General features: G+C 47.1%; 1 protein-coding gene and 1 pseudogene across 2 annotated transcripts in view; one reads left to right on the forward strand and one right to left on the reverse strand.

The window, feature by feature from the left end:
* Window positions 1–18,310, reverse strand: part of LOC309376722 (uncharacterized protein) — a 97,122-nt gene that overhangs the window by 38,448 nt on the left and 40,364 nt on the right. The window lies entirely within an intron of this gene.
* On the forward strand, window positions 12,439–16,022 carry LOC309378521 (RING finger protein 224 pseudogene; annotated as a pseudogene). Its single transcript, XR_014173413.1, has 2 exons — window positions 12,439–13,182; window positions 15,527–16,022. The product of XR_014173413.1 is annotated as an RING finger protein 224 pseudogene (transcript).

An 18,310-nucleotide genomic window follows, 5' to 3' on the forward strand; every position in this document is an offset into this window, starting at 1 on the left:
CCTTTTGCTGTCCAAAGGTAATAAGCACTAAGGCTTGCTTCTGTCAACAGATGTGTCACTTCATGTTGCAGATGTGAGCAACCGTCTGAACACTGAAAGCCAGGGAGAAAGGATCAAGCGCAGCTTTCTGTTTATATACCACTTTTCTACATGCAGTGGAATAACATTTCATCGTATGAGCCTCTACAGTGGTACCTCGGGTTAAGTACTTAATTCGTTCCGGAGGTCCGTTCTTAACCTGAAGCACCACTTTAGCTAATGGGGCTTCCTGCTGCTGCCGCGCCACCAGAGCACAATTTCTGTTCTCATCCTGAAGCAAAGTTCTTAACCCGAAGCACTATTTCTGGGTTAGTGGAGTCCGTAACCTGAAACGTATGTAACCTGAAGCGTATGTAACCCAAGGTACCACTGTATTTGCAGTCCAACATGTATGCCCCTAGATCAGGGGTCAGCAAACTTTTTCAGCAGGGGACCGGTCCACTGTCCCTCAGACCTTGTGGGGGGGCAGACTATATTTCGGGGGGGGGGGGGAATTGAACGAATTTCTATGCCCCACAAATAACCCAGAGATGCATTTTAAATAAAAGCACACATTCTACTCATGTAAAAACATGCTGATTCCAAGACCGTCCATGGGCTGGATTTAGAAGGCGATTGGGCCGCCACCGGTATTAAATTTACGGCATGTAATGCCCTAAAAGAAAATATTATGAAAATGATATACAGGTGGTACGTGACTCCAGTCAAGCTTGCAAAAATTTACCACTTGCCTGATAATAAGTGCTGGAAATGTAAAGAGAATGAAGGTACATTCTTTCACCTTTGGTGGACATGCCCAAGGATTAAGGCTTTCTGGGAAATGATTTATAATGAAATGAAAAAGGTACTTAAATATACCTTTTTGAAGAAACCAGAGGCCTTTCTCCTGGGTATGGTTGGCCAATTGGTGTTAAAGAAGGATAGAACTTTTATTATGTATGCTACAACAGCAGCAAGAATACTCATCGCAAAGTATTGGAAGACACAAGATCTACCCACCGTGGAAGAATGGCAGATGAAGGTTATAGACTATATGGGACTGGCAGAAATGACCGGCAGAATCCGAGACCAGGGAAAAGAGACGGCGGAAGAAGATTGGAAGAAATTTAAGGACTATCTTAAGAAACATTGTAAGATTACTGAATGTTAGAACGATGTTGATTTAGAAATTAAGGGGTTTCTAGCTGTAATGATTATGTAATTAAGAAAAGAAAGATCAAAAATTAAATAGAAATTAGGGAAAGGATTTGCTGAATTGATTTAATTAGAGATTGGAATACAGAAAGGGGAGGTATGAGGAGGTCGGGAAAGTAAGTTTTATGAATATAAGGGATTGAAATTATACTTGTTATTGTATGTGTTTTGTATGTATGTCTTATTGCTTTTTCTGGGTTTTTTTTTGTTTTTTCTATTTTATATAATCTTTTGAAAACTCTAATAAATATCTTTTTAAAAAATAAATAGAAGGCGATTGGGCCGGATCCAGCCCCCGGGCCTTAGTTTGCCTACCCATGCCCTAGATCATCTTCCATTTGTGAGAGCTATTATGCCCAGCCCTGCTACCAAAGTAACTGCTTTAGCCCAACATGATCACTCCTTTTTTTGCACAATAATAATCATTTTATTATTTATATGCTGCCCATCTGACTGGATTTCCCCAGCCACTCCGGACAGCTTCCAACAAAATACTAAAACACACAAAAAAAACCCCTCAAACATTAAAAACCATTGTCATTTACCGACCGAAGAAAGAGGATCAGCGATTAAATCCAAAAATAAAAATATTGTTGCCCGCTTGGAAAAACAAAACAGGCTTCATTCATGGGCAAAAAATAATAATCAAGGAGAAAGAGAGCCAACCCAACTTCACAGTGTAAAATGTCCCATAATCTTGGGCAACCTCTGTCTTCCAAATCAAGAATGCTTCAACCCTTGATGGGACACAGAGAAGGACTTCTCTTTTTTTTATATAATAATATTTATTAAAGTTTCAAAAAAGTTACAAAAATGAGAAAGAAAAAATGAGAAAAAAGAAAAGAAAAAAAACAAATACAAAATACAGAAAAATAAAAGCAATTAAAAACATTTCCCTCTTTCCATGTCTTATCTTTCATTTACTTATTTCCCTGACCTCCTCACACCTCCCTTTTTTGTATTCTAGTTCAATTAAATATTCCAGCAAATCCTTTCCAGCTTGGTTTTTATCCTAATAGTTTATCCTAATGTAATATAATTTTACATTCTCGTCTTTCAACAGTTAAAAAATCGATTTTTACCTAATCTTTTGTATCATTTCTGCTAATACATTACTTCATTCCAACATCTTTCTAACATTCCTGAATTTTACAATGTTTCTGTAGATAAACTTTAAATTTTCTCCAATCTTCTTCCACCAACTCTTCACCTTGGTCTCGGATTCTGCCAGTCATCTCCGCCAGTTCCATATAGTCAATCACCAGAGAAGGACTTCTCGTTCTGATCTTATGGAATGGACAGCATAGTATCAGAGGAGGCAATCCCCAACCTATCCTGGACTTGAGCCATTTAGATTCTGAAAGGTAGTCATCAACACTTTATAGAAGTGAAATATACCCAGAGTCAAGAGTGGATTTCATGCTCTTTATTCAGCTCATAGTGGTGAGGAGGAATGAAAGTCCCCCCATTGTGTAAATAATGTATATAAAGCAGATGCTTTATATACATTATTTACACAATGGGCTGCACATGATTGGCTAATTCTGGAATTCTCCTGTAGGCCAATCAGGTTGTGGATTCACTTCCATCTGGAGCTGGATTGGGTGGCTCCTGCAGACCAATCATACTGCTGCATTGTTCTGGGACCAATCAGACTGCTGCATTTTGGATCCTATTCAACTCAGTACATAACAGTTTTCAAAGAGATCATCTATTTGCCCAGAAGCAAACAGGGAGGTAGCCACCAACACATCCTTGCAGTTGTATTTAGTATCTCCATTGGGCTCCTGGCCACAGCTGCCACCTGGTCATCCAAGTGCAAAACCGAGTCCAGGAGCAGAAGAATCCAGTTCTTCAAGGGGAGTTTGTCTCCTTCCTGACCAGGAGCACCTGCCTTGGCATACTTGACTGTAGCCATGGCTCTCCAGATGTTGTTGGCCTCTGGATCTTCCAAAATATTCATCTATTCGCAAACGATGAAGAATATCCTCCACAACCTGCTCACCTACATATGCAGTTCTTCCGAATGAAAGGAATGCTCCTTGATAGTTTTTCCTGAAACCAGAGGGCCTCCTTGAAACGGAAGATGGATCTGTGCTCTCCTAACGAAATACTTTCGTTCCCACAGCTTTCATAGCCAAGGTTGTGTTTCACCAAATGTATCAGGAAGCTGCCCACACGTCGCTTCACATATTCAGAAGAGGAGCATTTCCAGAAGGTCACTGTTTTCGGGTGTGATGCAATCACAGGCCAGCAATTTCAGGTTGCACAACTAAAGTAGACTTGGAACTTTGGGGCAACAAACCTGCTCCTCTGTCCCCAAATAATACAGACCTTTTGCCATAAGGAATGGCCAAGTGTGAAATAGCATTTGCTTGATGCACCTCCTCACAAGTAATTCAGAATAAATAAATAGTTGTTGAATCTCCCAGAACAGGGGCGCCCTCTCTCCCTCAGGATTGTGGATGTCTATCGCCATAATACAGATGTGCAACATCACATTCACACGGTTGCATGTAGTGTGGTGTCACATACTCGAAGTGCAGGTGCGCGCGTGTGAGGCAGATGAAGATGATGGAATTTATGGAGCTGGCTGATCTCACCGGGAGAATCCGCGACCAGAAAGAAGAGGACTACTAAGAAGACTGGAAGAAATTTAAAGACGATTTGAACAAATATTCTAATATTAAAGAAATGTAACCACTTGAAAGAACCAATCAGGCCTAGGATTAAATTAGACATAAATGTTATGACGTGGGGTTTGTGATTTCAGCTCTCTTGACATAATATGCTGGAGACAGTTCTCTAGTAACACTTCTTTATTAAAGCAAACAAGACTGAGACCTGAGGAGGGGAGAGCTACATTTATAGGGACAGGGAACTAGCTAGAAAGGATACATTTTGGAGGGAACAATATCAGGCAATCACAGTCCTGCCTTTTGGAGGAAACCAATAAGACAGAGGATCCAAATACAGCAGCTTAAATGAACCAATAGTAGCTGTACCCTCTGGAACCAAAAGGCAGTTACTTTACCCTAATGCAAATACAGACAATAATAATACAGATATAAAATCCTTTGACTCAATACACAACAATAAATATATAAATAAGAAAATGCACTATAAGAAAGGTAAAGAAATTGGAATACGACTGCAATATTGTTTTATGAAATAATGATATTGGAAACTACTACATTCAAATTAAGAGGAAATTCAGATGGAGGAGATTAGAGGAAGTCAACTAAAATGTTTATGAAAATGGATTTTAATTGAGTTTCTTTTTTTCTGTTTGGGTATTTTAAGTTTGTTGTTCCTTTTTCTTCTTTTTCACTTGTCTATTGTGTTGTTGCATATTTTCCTTGTTGTTATGTCTCTTGAAAATTAATAAATATTATTGTTAAAAAAAAAAAAGGTGTGCGTGTGTGATGTCGAATGCCTGCATTGCTGCGGTAGCTCCTCTTCTTCCCCAACTCTGCAGCCAGCGAGGCACCCTTTTCTGCATGGGTGGGGCTCAGGCTCAGAGGCAGAGAGATTCTGCCTCCATGTCTGAGGGCCCCTCCCCCCCCGAAAAGGGTGCCTCACTGACTGGCTGCGGAGGACAGAGCTGCACTTTCTCGGCGGCAGCATCGCAGCATCTGCCTGCCGGCTGCGATCATTGACTTTGTGAGTGCCCCGTCCCCACAATTACTGCATTTTTTGCTCTATAAGACTCACTTTTCCCCTCCTTAAAAGTAAGGGGAAATGTGTGTGCGTCTTACGGAGCGAATGCAGGCTGCGCAGCTATCCCAGAAGCCAGAACAGCAAGAGGGATTGCTGCTTTCACTGCGCAGCGATCCCTCTTGCTGTTCTGGCTTCTGAGATTCAGAATATTTTTTTCTTGTTTTCCTCCTCCAAAAACTGGGTGCGTCTTGTGGTCTGGTGCATCTTATAGAGCGAAAAATACGGTATATTATTCTGGGTGCCCAAGCATCCATGGCCCCCTGGAGTTGGCTCCTATGTCCCTGAAAAAAATTAATCAGGATAAATGCTCTATGAACAGATAGCCTGAAAGCAAACCAGGCTATAGAAAGACATCTTTAGGTCTGCTTTGAAATTATACTTTGGCTACTGCCTGGTTAAAGGTAAAGGGACCCCTGACCATTAGGTCCAGTCGTGGCCGACTCTGGGGTTGCGGCGCTCATCTCGCTTTGTTGGTCGAGGGAGCCGGCGTACAGCTTCCAGGTCATGTGGCCAGCATGACTAAGTCGCTTCTGGCGAACCAGAGCAGCGCACGGAAACACCATTTACCTTCCTGCTGGAGCGGTACCTATTTATCTACTTGCACTGATGTGCTTTCGAACTGCTAGGTTGGCAGGAGCTGGAACCGAGCAACGGGAGCTCACCCCATTGCGGGGATTCGAACCGCTGACCTTCTTGATCGGCAAGCCCTAGGCTCTGTGGTTTAACCCACAGCGCCACCCGCGTCCCACTGCCTGCTTAAAGGCACTGAAATAGACTTGAGGAAACCCATTAGGCTTTCAGTCCTGTTATCAAATAGCTCTTTCAATGAACTATATAAAGCAGGAGTGTCCAAACGTTTTTCAAAGATGAAGTGAACATGCATGAGGACCAACCAAAGTTGTTGAGGATTTTAGGATTCTACCCCAAAGTTGTTCAGCTTTTTTTTACAATTTAGCTTCTGGGGGGATTTTACCGCAGGAATTCGAGGGATTAGGCCCCCAAAACAGACTTTGGACATGCCTGAGGTATTGCTCCCAGAAGAAATAGTGCCTGCCTTAGGTACTCTCCTAAGTCTCACTAGCCATTAAGGACCCACAGAGGCACCTCGTCATAGCTGGTAGGACCCCAGTTAGAAAACCACAGGAATACTTTCAGGACTACCCAGTACAGTGGTACCTCAGGTTAAGTACTTAATTCATTCCAGAGGTCCGTTCTTAACCTGAAACTGTTCTTAACCTGAAGCACCACTTTAGCTAATGAGGCCTCCTGCTGCTGCCGCGCCGCCGGAGCACGATTTCTGTTCTCATCCTGAAGCAAAGTGCTTAACCTGAAGCACTATTTCTGGGTTAGCAGAGTCTGTAACCTGAAGTGTATGTAACCTGAAGCGTATGTAATCCGAGGTACAACTGTACAAAAATTCTGGAGCAACTTTCCAGACAGTTACTCCTTCAACAATAAACTGCCCTGTGAACTTAATTCAAAAAGCTATAAACTGTTGCTCAAACGGTCAAACCAATCACTTCTGCTCTCAGCCAGTGTCAGAAACTCAGATATAGAAGCTAAGCACCAAAAGGCTCCTTAAAACGAGGGTTACAGTCACCAAAGCAATGCCTAGTTGCCATTTTTGGAGCAGATGCCTCAAAAGTGGTATTTTTCAAAAGAACGTTTTAGTTCTTGAAATTCATTCTCCTTGTCAATATAGTCAAACCTCTTCTTATGTCCACCTCGCCTCGCATCCATTTCGCCCAAACCCAGAAGTAACCGGCGGGTTTGCATGTGCAGGAGCGGTGATCGCCGTTCGCGCATGCGCAGAAGAGGGCAAAAGCTGCCCACGCACAACGGCGCCTCTCCCAGCAACCCGTTTCGACTTCCAGACAGGCCTCCGGAACGGACTGTGGTCGTGAATAGAGGTTCCACTGTATAATGGATAGAATTCTACAGGATGTGTTGCTAGTGCATGCACACAGTCAAGATCCCAGGATCCCCAGGCATGCACCTCCAGATGGTGGAGATGTCGCCCTGAAAGCCAGGTGCAAAATGTGCCTGGTGAATTTCAAACACAGCTCTCAGCATGTATAAAACTGGAAAATGAGGGCTGAACATTACAAGGAAAAGGGACCTACCTCCCCAAGCTATTACCTGAACTCCCACCTCCAGATTCTGAAACCGAGTTCACCGGAAAGAAATATGCCTAGAAGGGGAGAATAGTGGGGGCAAGCCAGAGGAGCACGGACAGTTCAGCTCCTCTTACCCATATCCCCCTTTTGCTTTCAAAAACAATCCCCACTCCTGCCCCATTATTGGGGCAGCCTTGAATTTAAGCAAACAGGCCTGCTACAGTCACTCATTGTTCCTTACCCACTGCCAGCAACATAATCTGGTTTCACGGTATAAAGATGACAGCTGCCAAAAAGCATGTTGGTGATATTCCTATATCACTCAAATCAGCCAAGTGCTTCCGCAACACCAGTCCCACCATGAGGTTTGATAACAGTTGAAAACACAGACATCTTAATAGAGTAGGTCAGAGTGTTGCTTTGACAAAATACATATTGGATGCCTACACCCAATGCAGCAGCTGGGCATTTTTTTCCAGGGAACAAGAGGTTTCAGACAGGAATAATAATTATAATAATATTTTATTTATACCCCACCCTCCCCAGCCGAAGCCGGGCTCTGAGCGGATAACAACAGTAAAAATAACACAGTTTACATAAAATCATAATCAATTAACTGGAATTCATTCTAAAATCAGTTCAGAGTAAAATTAATGGCAACCATTGGGCTAGGGTTCTATGAGGATTACCAAAAGAGGGGGTCAGACTGTGCCTCAGCCAAAGGCCTGGTGAAACAGCTCTGTCTTGCAGGCCCTGCAGAAAGATGCCAAGTCCCGCAGGGCCCTAGTCTCTTGTGACAGAGCGTTCCACCAGATCGGGGCCACGGCCGAAAAAGCCCTGGCTCTGGTTGAGGCCAGCCTAGCCTCCCTGTGGCCCGGGATCTCCAAGATGTTTTTATATGAAGACCGTAAGGTCCTCAGTGGGAAACACTGTACCAGGAGAGGCGGTCCCGTAGGTACGAGGGTCCTAGGCCATATAAGGCTTTAAAGGTCAAAACCAGCACCTTAAACCTGACCCTGTACTGCACCAGGAGCAAGTGCAGCTGGCAAAGCACTGGATGAATGTGATCCTGCGGCAAGGACCCCGTAAGGAGCCTCGCCGTGGCATTCTGCACCCACTGGAGCTTCTGGATCAGTCTCAAGGGCAGCCCCAAGTAGAGTGAGTTACAATAAGCAAGTCTGGAGGTGACCGCCGCATGGATCACAGTGGCTAGGTTAGGGCGAGAGAGGTAAGGAGCCAACTGCTTAGCTTGGCGGAGATGAACACATGCCGCCTTTGTTGTAACTGCAATCTGTGCCTCCGTGGAAAGGGAGGTGCCGAAGATTACACCCAAACTCCTAACGGACGGTGCTGGCACTAATTGCGCCCCCGCAAGAGATGGGAGTTGCCCCCGCCCCAATCCCATATCGTCCTGACCAAGCCAAAGGACCTATGTCTTCGAAGGATTTAACTTCAACCTGCTCCTACATAACCATCCCGCCACAGCTTCCAAACATCTGATCAGTGTTTCTGGGGCCAAGTCAGGATGGCCGTCCAAGAACAGATGGAGTTGGGTGTCATCAGCATACTGATGGCAGCCCAAACCAAAACTCCGGACCAGCTGGGCGAGGGGGCGCGTAAAGATGTTGAAAAGCATCGGGGAGAGTATCACACCCTGCAGCTCTCCACACACCAAGGAGTGGCGCGCCGAGTTCCCCCCCAAGCGCCACCCTCTGTTCCCGACCAGAATAGACCCATACAACTTGTTGACTCTCTACGCCAAATGCATCTCAGTAGTATCCATATTGTAATCTTTCCTTCCAACCCTTCCCTCCAATATCAATCTCGGATGGTCAAGTGCCTGACAGCTAGAAAGTCAAAATGGGACACCTGACATAAAGGATGGTTCCTACAGATCCAGGGGGCTCCTCAGATGTGTGTTAGTATATTATTTTGTAAAGCAAAAGGGGGGGTGAATGGTTTTTAAAACCCACAAAAAGGACCAGAGAAGGACCTTACAAAATACAGTATTAAGGGCTTCAGTTTGTCTGCTTTTTTTAATAAGGAAAATGGTGGAGAAAGAGGATCAGCTTCTGTGTTCTCAAAGGTGGGAAGATTTAGTGCCGTGAGATTAAAAAACTCCCCTCACCAGGTTTCATGAAAAAACACTTCCCATTGTGCTTTTACCAGAAACTGCCCCTCCCCAAGTAGCAGTATAGCTTTCTGCTCATATGGCTTGGGGCTCACAGCCAGCAGCTGAGCCTGGAATCTGCAACATGGCATACAGTGGTCATGCCTATCCCAATTTAAAGGGGGGGGGGCGCGGAATCGGGAGCATCCTTTTTTACTTCAGGTGGTGTCCTTGACTGTTTCTCAATTTTCCTTGTCTGAAAAGAATGGGAGCCCCTGACTTAACTGTATGCTCTTAGACAGGCAGGGAAGTAAAAAAGATATTCAAAGATTACTTCTAAAAACTGGAGACACATTGAAACATTTTGTTGCAGAATCCCCACTTGTATAATACAGTATATTTTTGAGTTGCCTTCCTTTTCTGCACTAGAATATGCAACACAGAGACTCTTTGCCACTGAGCAAAGAGCATAAAAACAAAAAACAACTTTTTCTAGCATCAGCTTGGGCAGCATCTTTCTTCACTGTCCTCCTGCCTATATTAGCCTCTTATGCTAAAAGCTGTGTCAACCTCTACACAAACTTCACCAACTGAACAATGAAAAAGAACAGCTAGTTTGGGCAAACTACGGTGACAGATAGAGATACTGTGTCTGGGTGCTTCACGCAAGCCACACATAGCTTTTTCTCCACACACAGCACACAGGCTTCCTTCCCTTTGGAGGGTTATGCATAACATTCGCAACACATTAATGCACAAGGGAGAATGTGGTATTGTTTTCTTCAGAACTCCCAGGGCACTCAGCCTGTGTGTCCCACTTCACCCTGAAGGCTGGAGCTCAGTCACAGAATGACCCTACCATGGAAAGACAGACAGAATGATCCTCCAGTGGAAGGAAGGAATGATCCTCCAGTGCAGTGGTTCCCAACTGGTGGACAGAGGCAGGGGGGTCCACAAACTGTCAACTGCCTGGGACATCCCATTTTGGGCCCCGTGCTCTCGCACAGAAGCGCAGCCATGCATCATGGTTTTGTGCTGTGACATGCTGGAGGGTATGGTGGCATCTTTCACATAACAAAAACTACGACAGATATCACAACATTTTCAAAATATCCGTACAGTGGTGCCCCGCAAGACGAACGCCTCGCAAGACGAAAAACCCGCTAGACGAAAGGGTTTTCCGTTTTGGAGGCGCTTCGCAAAACGAATTTCCCTATGGGCTTCCTTTGCAAGACGAAAGCCCCTAGGGAAATCTCCAGGGACAGCGGGGAAGTGCAGCGCGTCTTCCCCACTGTCCTCGGACCTCCTCCGAAGCCTGGCGATGGGGCGGAGAGCCCTCCTCCCCCCACCAGGCTTCGGAGGGCTTCTCCGAAGGCTGGCGATGGGGCGGAGAGCCCTCCTCCCCCCCGCCAGGCTTCAGATGGCTTATCAGAAGGCTGGCGATGGGGCGGAGAGCCCTCCTCCCCCCGCCAGGCTTCGGAGGGCTTCCTTCCTTCCTTCCTTCCTTCCTTCCTTCCTTCCTTCCTTCTCTCTCTCTCTTCTCCCTCTCCCCCTCTTTCTTTCTTTCTTTCTTTCCTTCCTTCCTTCCTTCCTTCCTTCCTTCCTTCCTTCCTTCCTTCCTTCCTTCCTTCCTTCCTTCCTTCCTTCTCCTCTTTCTCTCTCTTGCCCACTCGCTCTCACTCTCGCTCTCTTCCTCCCTCCTCTCTTCCCTTCTCTCTCTCTCTCTCTCTCTCTCTCTCTCTCTCTCTCTCTCTCTCTCTCCCTTCTTTCCTTCTCTCTCAATTTCTTTTTTCTTCCTTCCTTCCTTCCTTCCTTCCTTCCTTCCTTCCTTCCTTCCTTCCTTCCTTCCTCTCTCTCACACACTTTCTCTCTTCTCCATCTCCCTCTCCCCCTCTTTCTTTCTTTCTTTCTTTCTTTCTTTCTTTCTTTCTTTCTTTCTTTCTTTCTTTCTTTCTTTCTTTCTTTCTTTCTTTCTTTCTTCTTTCCTTCCATTCTTCCCTCCTTCCTTCCTTCCTTCCTTCCTTCCTTCCTTCCTTCCTTCCTTCCTTCCTTCCTTCTCCTTCTCTTTCTCTCTCTTGCCCGCTCACTCTCACTCTCGCTCTCTTCCTCCCTCCTCTCTTCCCTTCCTCCCTCTCCCTTCCTTCCTTCCTTCCTTCCTTCCTTCCTTCCTTCCTTCCTTCCTTCCTTTCTTCTCTCTTTCTCTCTGTGTTTTACTGCCTGTCTTCCTGCCTTCTCTCTCAGTTCCTTCCTTCCTTCCTTCCTTCCTTCCTTCCTTCCTTCCTTCCTTCCTTCCTTCCTCTCTCTCACACACTTTCTCTCTCTCTTCTCCATCTCCCTCTCACCCCCTTCCTTCCTTCCTTCCTTCCTTCCTTCCTTCCTTCCTTCCTTCCTTCCTTCTCCTTCTCTTTCTCTCTCTTGCCCGCTCACTCTCACTCTCGCTCTCTTCCTCCCTCCTCTCTTCTCTTCCTCTCTTCTCTTTCTCTCTCTTCCTTCCTTCTTTACTTCTCTCTTGCGCCCTTCCTTCCTTCCTTCCTTCCTTCCTTCCTTCCTTCCTTCCTTCCTTCCTTCTTTCTCCCTCTCTCCCTCTCTCCCTTCCTTCCTTCCTTTCTTCCTCCTGCAGCAGCTGGATCCTCAAGTTTGAAACGCCGCCGTTGGGCTATTGTATCGGTCGCGTGGAAGCCAACCTAGCTGGATAGGGTTACCATCAACAATAAGCTTCAGAAATACAATCATGCGCTCTCCTCTGCACACCCAGTTTCCTGGGCTGAGCTCCATATACATCATAGAAACGTCGAGTTGCAAAGGGACACCAAGAAATATATGCAGCCATCCCAGACAGGGATCAAACTTGCAACCTTGGTGTTACCAGCACCACAGTCAAGCCAACAGAGCTACAGTGGGACCTTGGTTCTCAAACACCTTGGTTCCCAAATACCAAAATCCCGGAAGTAAGTGTTCTGGTTTTCTAATGTTTTTCAGAAGCCGGACGTCCGAGCGGCTGTCGGCTATTGTTTCTGGGGCGCCTGCGCCAATCAGAAGCCGCACCTCAGTTTCTGAACATTTCGGAAGCCAAACGGACTTCCGGAACGGATTAAGTTTGGCGCTTTTGCTCTTTATTTTGCGTTTTTGTTTTGGAGGCTTTTTCGGTTCTTTTTTTTGTGAATTTTTATCATCTACAATACTGTCTTATTGGGGGTTGGGCTGAATGACCCCTTAGGGTCCCTTGCAAGTTGACAATTCGATGACAGATATGGAGCTCAGCCAGGGCCGGATTTAGGTTTGATGAGGCCCTCAACTCCTGAAGGTAATGGGGCCATTTATATGTCCAGCTGTCCTTTGTCAACAACAAATTGCCGCTGTTTTTTGTGTTGAATCTATGCTCTATGGTCATTTATGGACCTCATAGGTATCTCAAGCCATTTGCGCATGTTGCCCTGCAACCAGTCCATGCAGAATGTCAGCACCCTGTATATAGAAAGGAGCAAACCAGGGATATTTATGAGAGCAGGCGGGGCCCATGACTTACATCACAGGAGCCTACACAACACAAAACTCTGTTGCTGCATGTAGGTTTTATTTCATTAGTTTTTATCTTATATTTTGGAAATGTACATTCAGTGTATTTTTCCCTTTAACTTTTTTGGGGGCCCCCAAGAGAGTGGGGCCCTAAGCTATAGCTTGTTTAGCTTATACATAAATCCGGCACTGATCTCATCCCAGGAAGCCGGCCGGGCGAAGGGGAACAAACGATTGTGTTTCCAAGGCTGTCGTTGGCCAGGGCGACGGGTAACCCTACCCGGCTGGTTCACTTTCCTCGCGGCCGATACAATGGCACAACGGCGTCTGAAATGTGAACCTCTTATTATGAGAGGACGGCAGGCTGATGGGAGATGCTTCCAGGAGCCTCGCTGAGGCCACCCAGGGCCCAAAAGCGGACCGCGGATTCGGCGTTTGCCGGCGGGACCTGGACACAGCGAGGATGGAGCCTCTGCAACAGGAAATGTAAGTTTTCTCCTGTCCGGTGTTTGCATGAAACCGGTGTTAGAAATTAGCCAGTAGCCAGGCGCGTTTTGCAACAGAGTCCAGTTGCGGCAGAACATCTCCGTAAGGCTAGTTCCTCCAGCTCTCTCCAGATAAGCAACTTAGTCTCTTAAGCCAAGAAAGGGTATTCTCTATAAGATTGAATATCAATATACGTATCAAGACTTTGAGATTAGACCACTGAAGGAGCCTGGAAAACTATCTTCAGAGCGTGCTACCTGCAAGAAACAGGTGCAAAATGCCAGCACCCTGTCTCTATCTACAACTCCATCTCCTCCAACGTTTCTCCCCTGAAAATAGGGATGTCCTATTCCATCCCCTCCAACGTTTCTCCCCTGAAAATAGGGACGTCCTATTCCATCCCCTCCAACGTTTCTCCCCTGAAAATAGGGACGTCCTATTCCATCCCCTCCAACTTTTCTCCCCTGAAAATAGGGACGTCCTATTCCATCCCCTCCAACGTTTCTCCCCTGAAAATAGGGACGTCCTATTCCATCCCCTCCAACTTTTCTCCCCTGAAAATAGGGACGTCCTATTCCATCCCCTCCAATGTTTCTCCCCTGAAAATAGGGACGTCCTATTCCATCCCCTCCAACTTTTCTCCCCTGAAAATAGGGATGTCCTATTCCATCCCCTCCAACGTTTCTCCCCTGAAAATAGGGACGTCCTATTTCATCCCCTCCAACGTTTCTCCCCTGAAAAGAGGGACGTCCTATTCCATCCCCTCCAATGTTTCTCCCCTGAAAAGAGGGACGTCCTATTCCATCCCCTCCAACGTTTCTCCCCTGAAAAGAGGGACGTCCTATTCCATCCCCTCCAACGTTTCTCCCCTGAAAATAGGGATGTCCTATTCCATCCCCTCCAACGTTTCTCCCCTGAAAATAGGGATGTCCTATTCCACCCCTCCAACATTTCTCCCCTGAAAATAGGGACGTCCTATTCCATCCCCTCCAACTTTTCTCCCCTGAAAATAGGGACGTCCTATTCCATCCCCTCCAACGTTTCTCCCCTGAAAATAGGGGCGTCCTATTCCATCCCCTCCAACTTTTCTCCCCTGAAAATAGGGACGTCCTATTCCATCCCCTCCAACGTTTCTCCCCTGAAAATAGGGACGTCCTATTCCATCCCCTCCAACTTTTCTCCCCTGAAAATAGGGACGTCCTATTCCATCCCCTCCAACGTTTCTCCCCTGAAAATAGGGACGTCCTATTCCATCCCCTCCAACGTTTCTCCCCTGAAAAGAGGGACGTCCTATTCCACCCCCTCCAACATTTCTCCCCTGAAAATAGGGACGTCCTATTCCACCCCCTCCAACATTTCTCCCCTGAAAATAGGGACGTCCTATTCCATCCCCTCCAATGTTTCTCCCCTGAAAATAGGGACGTCCTATTCCATCCCCTCCAACGTTTCTCCCATAGAAAGAGGGACGTCCTATTCCATCCCCTCCAACGTTTCTCCCCTGAAAATAGGGACATCCTATTCCATCCCCTCCAACGTTTCTCCCCTGAAAATAGTGACGTCCTATTCCATCCCCTCCAACGTTTCTCCCATAGAAAGAGGGACGTCCTATTCCATCCCCTCCAACGTTTCTCCCCTGAAAATAGGGACGTCCTATTCCATCCCCTCCAACTTTTCTCCCCTGAAAATAGGGACGTCCTATTCCATCCCCTCCAATGTTTCTCCCCTGAAAATAGGGACATCCTATTCCATCCCCTCCAACGTTTCTCCCCGGAAAATAGGGACGTCCTATTCCATCCCCTCCAACATTTCTCCCCTTAAAATAGGGACATCCTATTCCATCCCCTCCAACGTTTCTCCCCTGAAAATAGGGACGTCCTATTCCATTCCCTCCAACGTTTCTCCCATAGAAAGAGGGACGTCCTATTCCATCCCCTCCAACGTTTCTCCCCTGAAAATAGAGACGTCCTATTCCATCCCCTCCAACGTTTCTCCCCTGAAAATAGGGACGTCCTATTCCATCCCCTCCAACTTTTCTCCCCTGAAAATAGGGACGTCCTATTCCATCCCCTCCAACGTTTCTCCCCTGAAAATAGGGACATCCTATTCCATCCCCTCCAACGTTTCTCTCATGAAAATAGGGACATCCTATTCCATCCGCTCCAACGTTTCTCTCCTGAAAATAGGGACGTCCTATTCCATCTCCCCTGAAAATAGGGACGTCCTAAGGAAAAGCGGGACATCAACTCAGAAACTGGGACGGCTTCTGGCAACCCGGGACTGTCCCTGGAAAACCGGGACGCTTGGAAGTTCTGCTAGCCCTGACTGACCTCTCTCCTCCCCCCAGGACACCCCAGTCTCCTCCGGAGCCCGAAAGCTGTGTGGAGGTGTCCGAGCTGCGGTCAGAGGTCCAGTTCCTCCTCTCCGGATGCGGGAGCCCCAAGATGGACTGCATCGTCTGCTACTGCTCCTACGACCTGTCGGGCCGCCTTCCCCGGCGCCTCTACTGTGGCCACACCTTTTGCCAGGCCTGCATCAGGCGACTCCACATCGTGGCCAACGAACAGCGCTGGATCCCTTGCCCCCAGTGCCGTCAGAGCACGCCAGCTCCCCGCGGAGGGGTCACCATGCTGGACCTGGATCTCGCGGCCTTCCTGGCGGTCAAGTCGGAGAAGGACCACCCTCGGGCCGTGGCCAGGCCGGAGATGGAGACGGCCTCCAAGTCGCCCGCCAAGGACCAGCCCGTCACCCAACACGAGGCAGTGGCGCGGCCGTACTTGCCGCAAAACAACTGCTGTGCCGGCTGCCTCTGCTGCGGGACTACGGCGGATTTCCAGAGCTGACTGGGTGTCGCCTGGGCCCCCTAACTGCCCCACAACCTCCTCGAAGGGATAGTGGAGGCCAGCTGCCCGCTGCAAGCTCCACTCGCCTTCCAGCCCGTATTGTCCCAGAGCCACATATTAACCAAGATTATTTCTGCTATTTTCATCTGTCGAATTCAGATCTCGCGCTCCGTGCCCAGTAAACTGATGGAGGTGTGTAAGAAGGTTCCTAAAAACGGTTTGAAATGCAAGCAGGATATTTTTTCCAGCATGTGGTGCCATTGTGGGAAAGAGAAGGCGTTTTGGGAGACGATATACGACGAGATGGAAAAGGTGTGATGGTACCCAAAATGCCCCAAGCTTTTCCTTTTCGTCCCAAGAGATTGCTGTTGTTGTTGAGTTGTTAAGTCGTGTCCGCCTCTTAGAGGACTGGAGTAAATATACGAACTATTTGAAAAGTAATTGTAATGAACAGATTGCCCTAGTAGGACTGCAATAAGTTTTGTAAGGAGGATTATCTGAAACATTGCAAGAAAGACTATGAGGAGAATTATTTTGTTGTTGTTTAGTTGTGTCCGCCTCTTCATGACACCCTGGACCAGAGCATGCCAGGCCCTCCTGTCTTCCACTGCCTCCCTCATGTTCATAGCTTCAAAAACAGTGTCCTACCATCTCGTCCTCCATCGTCCCCTTCTTCTTGTGCCCTCCATCTTTCCCAACATCAGGGTCTTTTCTAGGGAGTCTTCTCTTCTCCTGAGGTGGCCAAAGTCTTGGAGCCTCAGCTTCAGGATCTGTCCTTCCAGTGAGCACTCAGGGCTGATTTCCTTCCGAATGGATCGGTTGGATCTTCTTGCAGTCCATGGGACTCTCAAGAGTCTCCTCCAGCACCAGAATTCAAAAGCATCCATTCTCCGGCGATCAGCCTTCTTGATGGTCCAGCTCTCACTTCCCTACATCACTACTGGGAAAACCAGAGCTTGAACTGTACGGACCTTTGTCGGCAAGGTGATGTCTCTGCTCTGTCGGAAAGGTGATGTCCCAAGAGATACGCGGCCACAAAGAACGGACTTTCCCGGAAAAGAAGATGAGGGAAAGCTCTTTCTCGAGAAGAAGATGAGGGAAAGCTCTGCTCCAAGGTTGTTTTCCAGAACAAATCGGGGACATTAATTTATTTTGTACACCTGGGGGGGCCTCGCCACGATGCCAGGATACTGAGACCCACCTGGGTCCGTTTGCAGGACTGCCTCAAAGTCAACGTTTTCTGGGCAAAAGTATATTTTTTCAGATCTCTCGGATAACTGGGCAAAAACCATCCACCCCTCCTTTTCGTCCGCATCTTTGGAATTTGTATGTTTTATTATTGACGCCTATATAACAAGGAACCAGTTTTGCATCTGGCCAGGACTTAACAACTGCCAAATTTTGGATGACCTCAGCAGGGCAGATTCCTCTCTTTTTCCCGAAGGTGAGACTTGTCGAAAAAGTATTTTGTCTGCAGAGAGCAAACTGCCCCTCTAGAGGAAAATCAGCTCTGCGGAGCCCCCAAAATGGATTTCCTGTAGTCTGCTCAGCAAATTTAGTAACTGGACCTTGAGACCTGCCCAAGTCCACTATGTCAGAGCGAGACGGGACTGGGGTTCAAATTTCCAGCTCCCCCTTTGGTTTGGTTTTCTCGACACCCACTGGGTTCCTATTTGCTTTTGAAGAATTCCCAATACATTGATCCCAACGGACCAAGGGGCTCTGTCTTTTGTATAACGGCATTTCGTTAGCAACCACGAGGACGGGGATTTCTGCACAAAAGCGGGTTGGACTAGATGACTCCAGGGTCCCCTCCTAGACTTAATCAGTTGCCTAACTTATGGACCTCTGAGGACGCTCTTGACGGACTCTGCCCCGTCCACGATAGCCTGGCCAAAGATGAGACGCGGTTTGGAGAAAGAAGTTGGATTTTTAAAATTTTTATTATTATAGTAAAACCAGGGTAGAAGGAGTTTTTGCGAGGTTTGCTCCCAATAAAGCAGGGTTTATTTGGTGTGTTTTGTGGCGTGGGTTTGGCTCCCTAATCCCATCCTGCCTGCTCTAACCACTGTTCCTTACTGCCCAAGCCAGCCGTTCTCCTCCCTCTCCCCCCTCCTTTAACTGCCCTGTCACCTGTCTGTCACGCTCCATCCTCAGCCAATCGGCACACGGCACACCCCAAAGGTCCCGCCCACTGGACTCCAACTTACCTTAAAGCCCACAAATATCTCTTTGGGTACCACTTTGCTGTATGTGTCTTAATATACAAACCCTACACAAGTCGTGTT

This window comes from Podarcis melisellensis, assembly GCF_964234715.1.
Source record: "Podarcis melisellensis genome assembly, chromosome: 1".
Classification (NCBI taxonomy): domain Eukaryota; kingdom Metazoa; phylum Chordata; class Lepidosauria; order Squamata; family Lacertidae; genus Podarcis; species Podarcis melisellensis.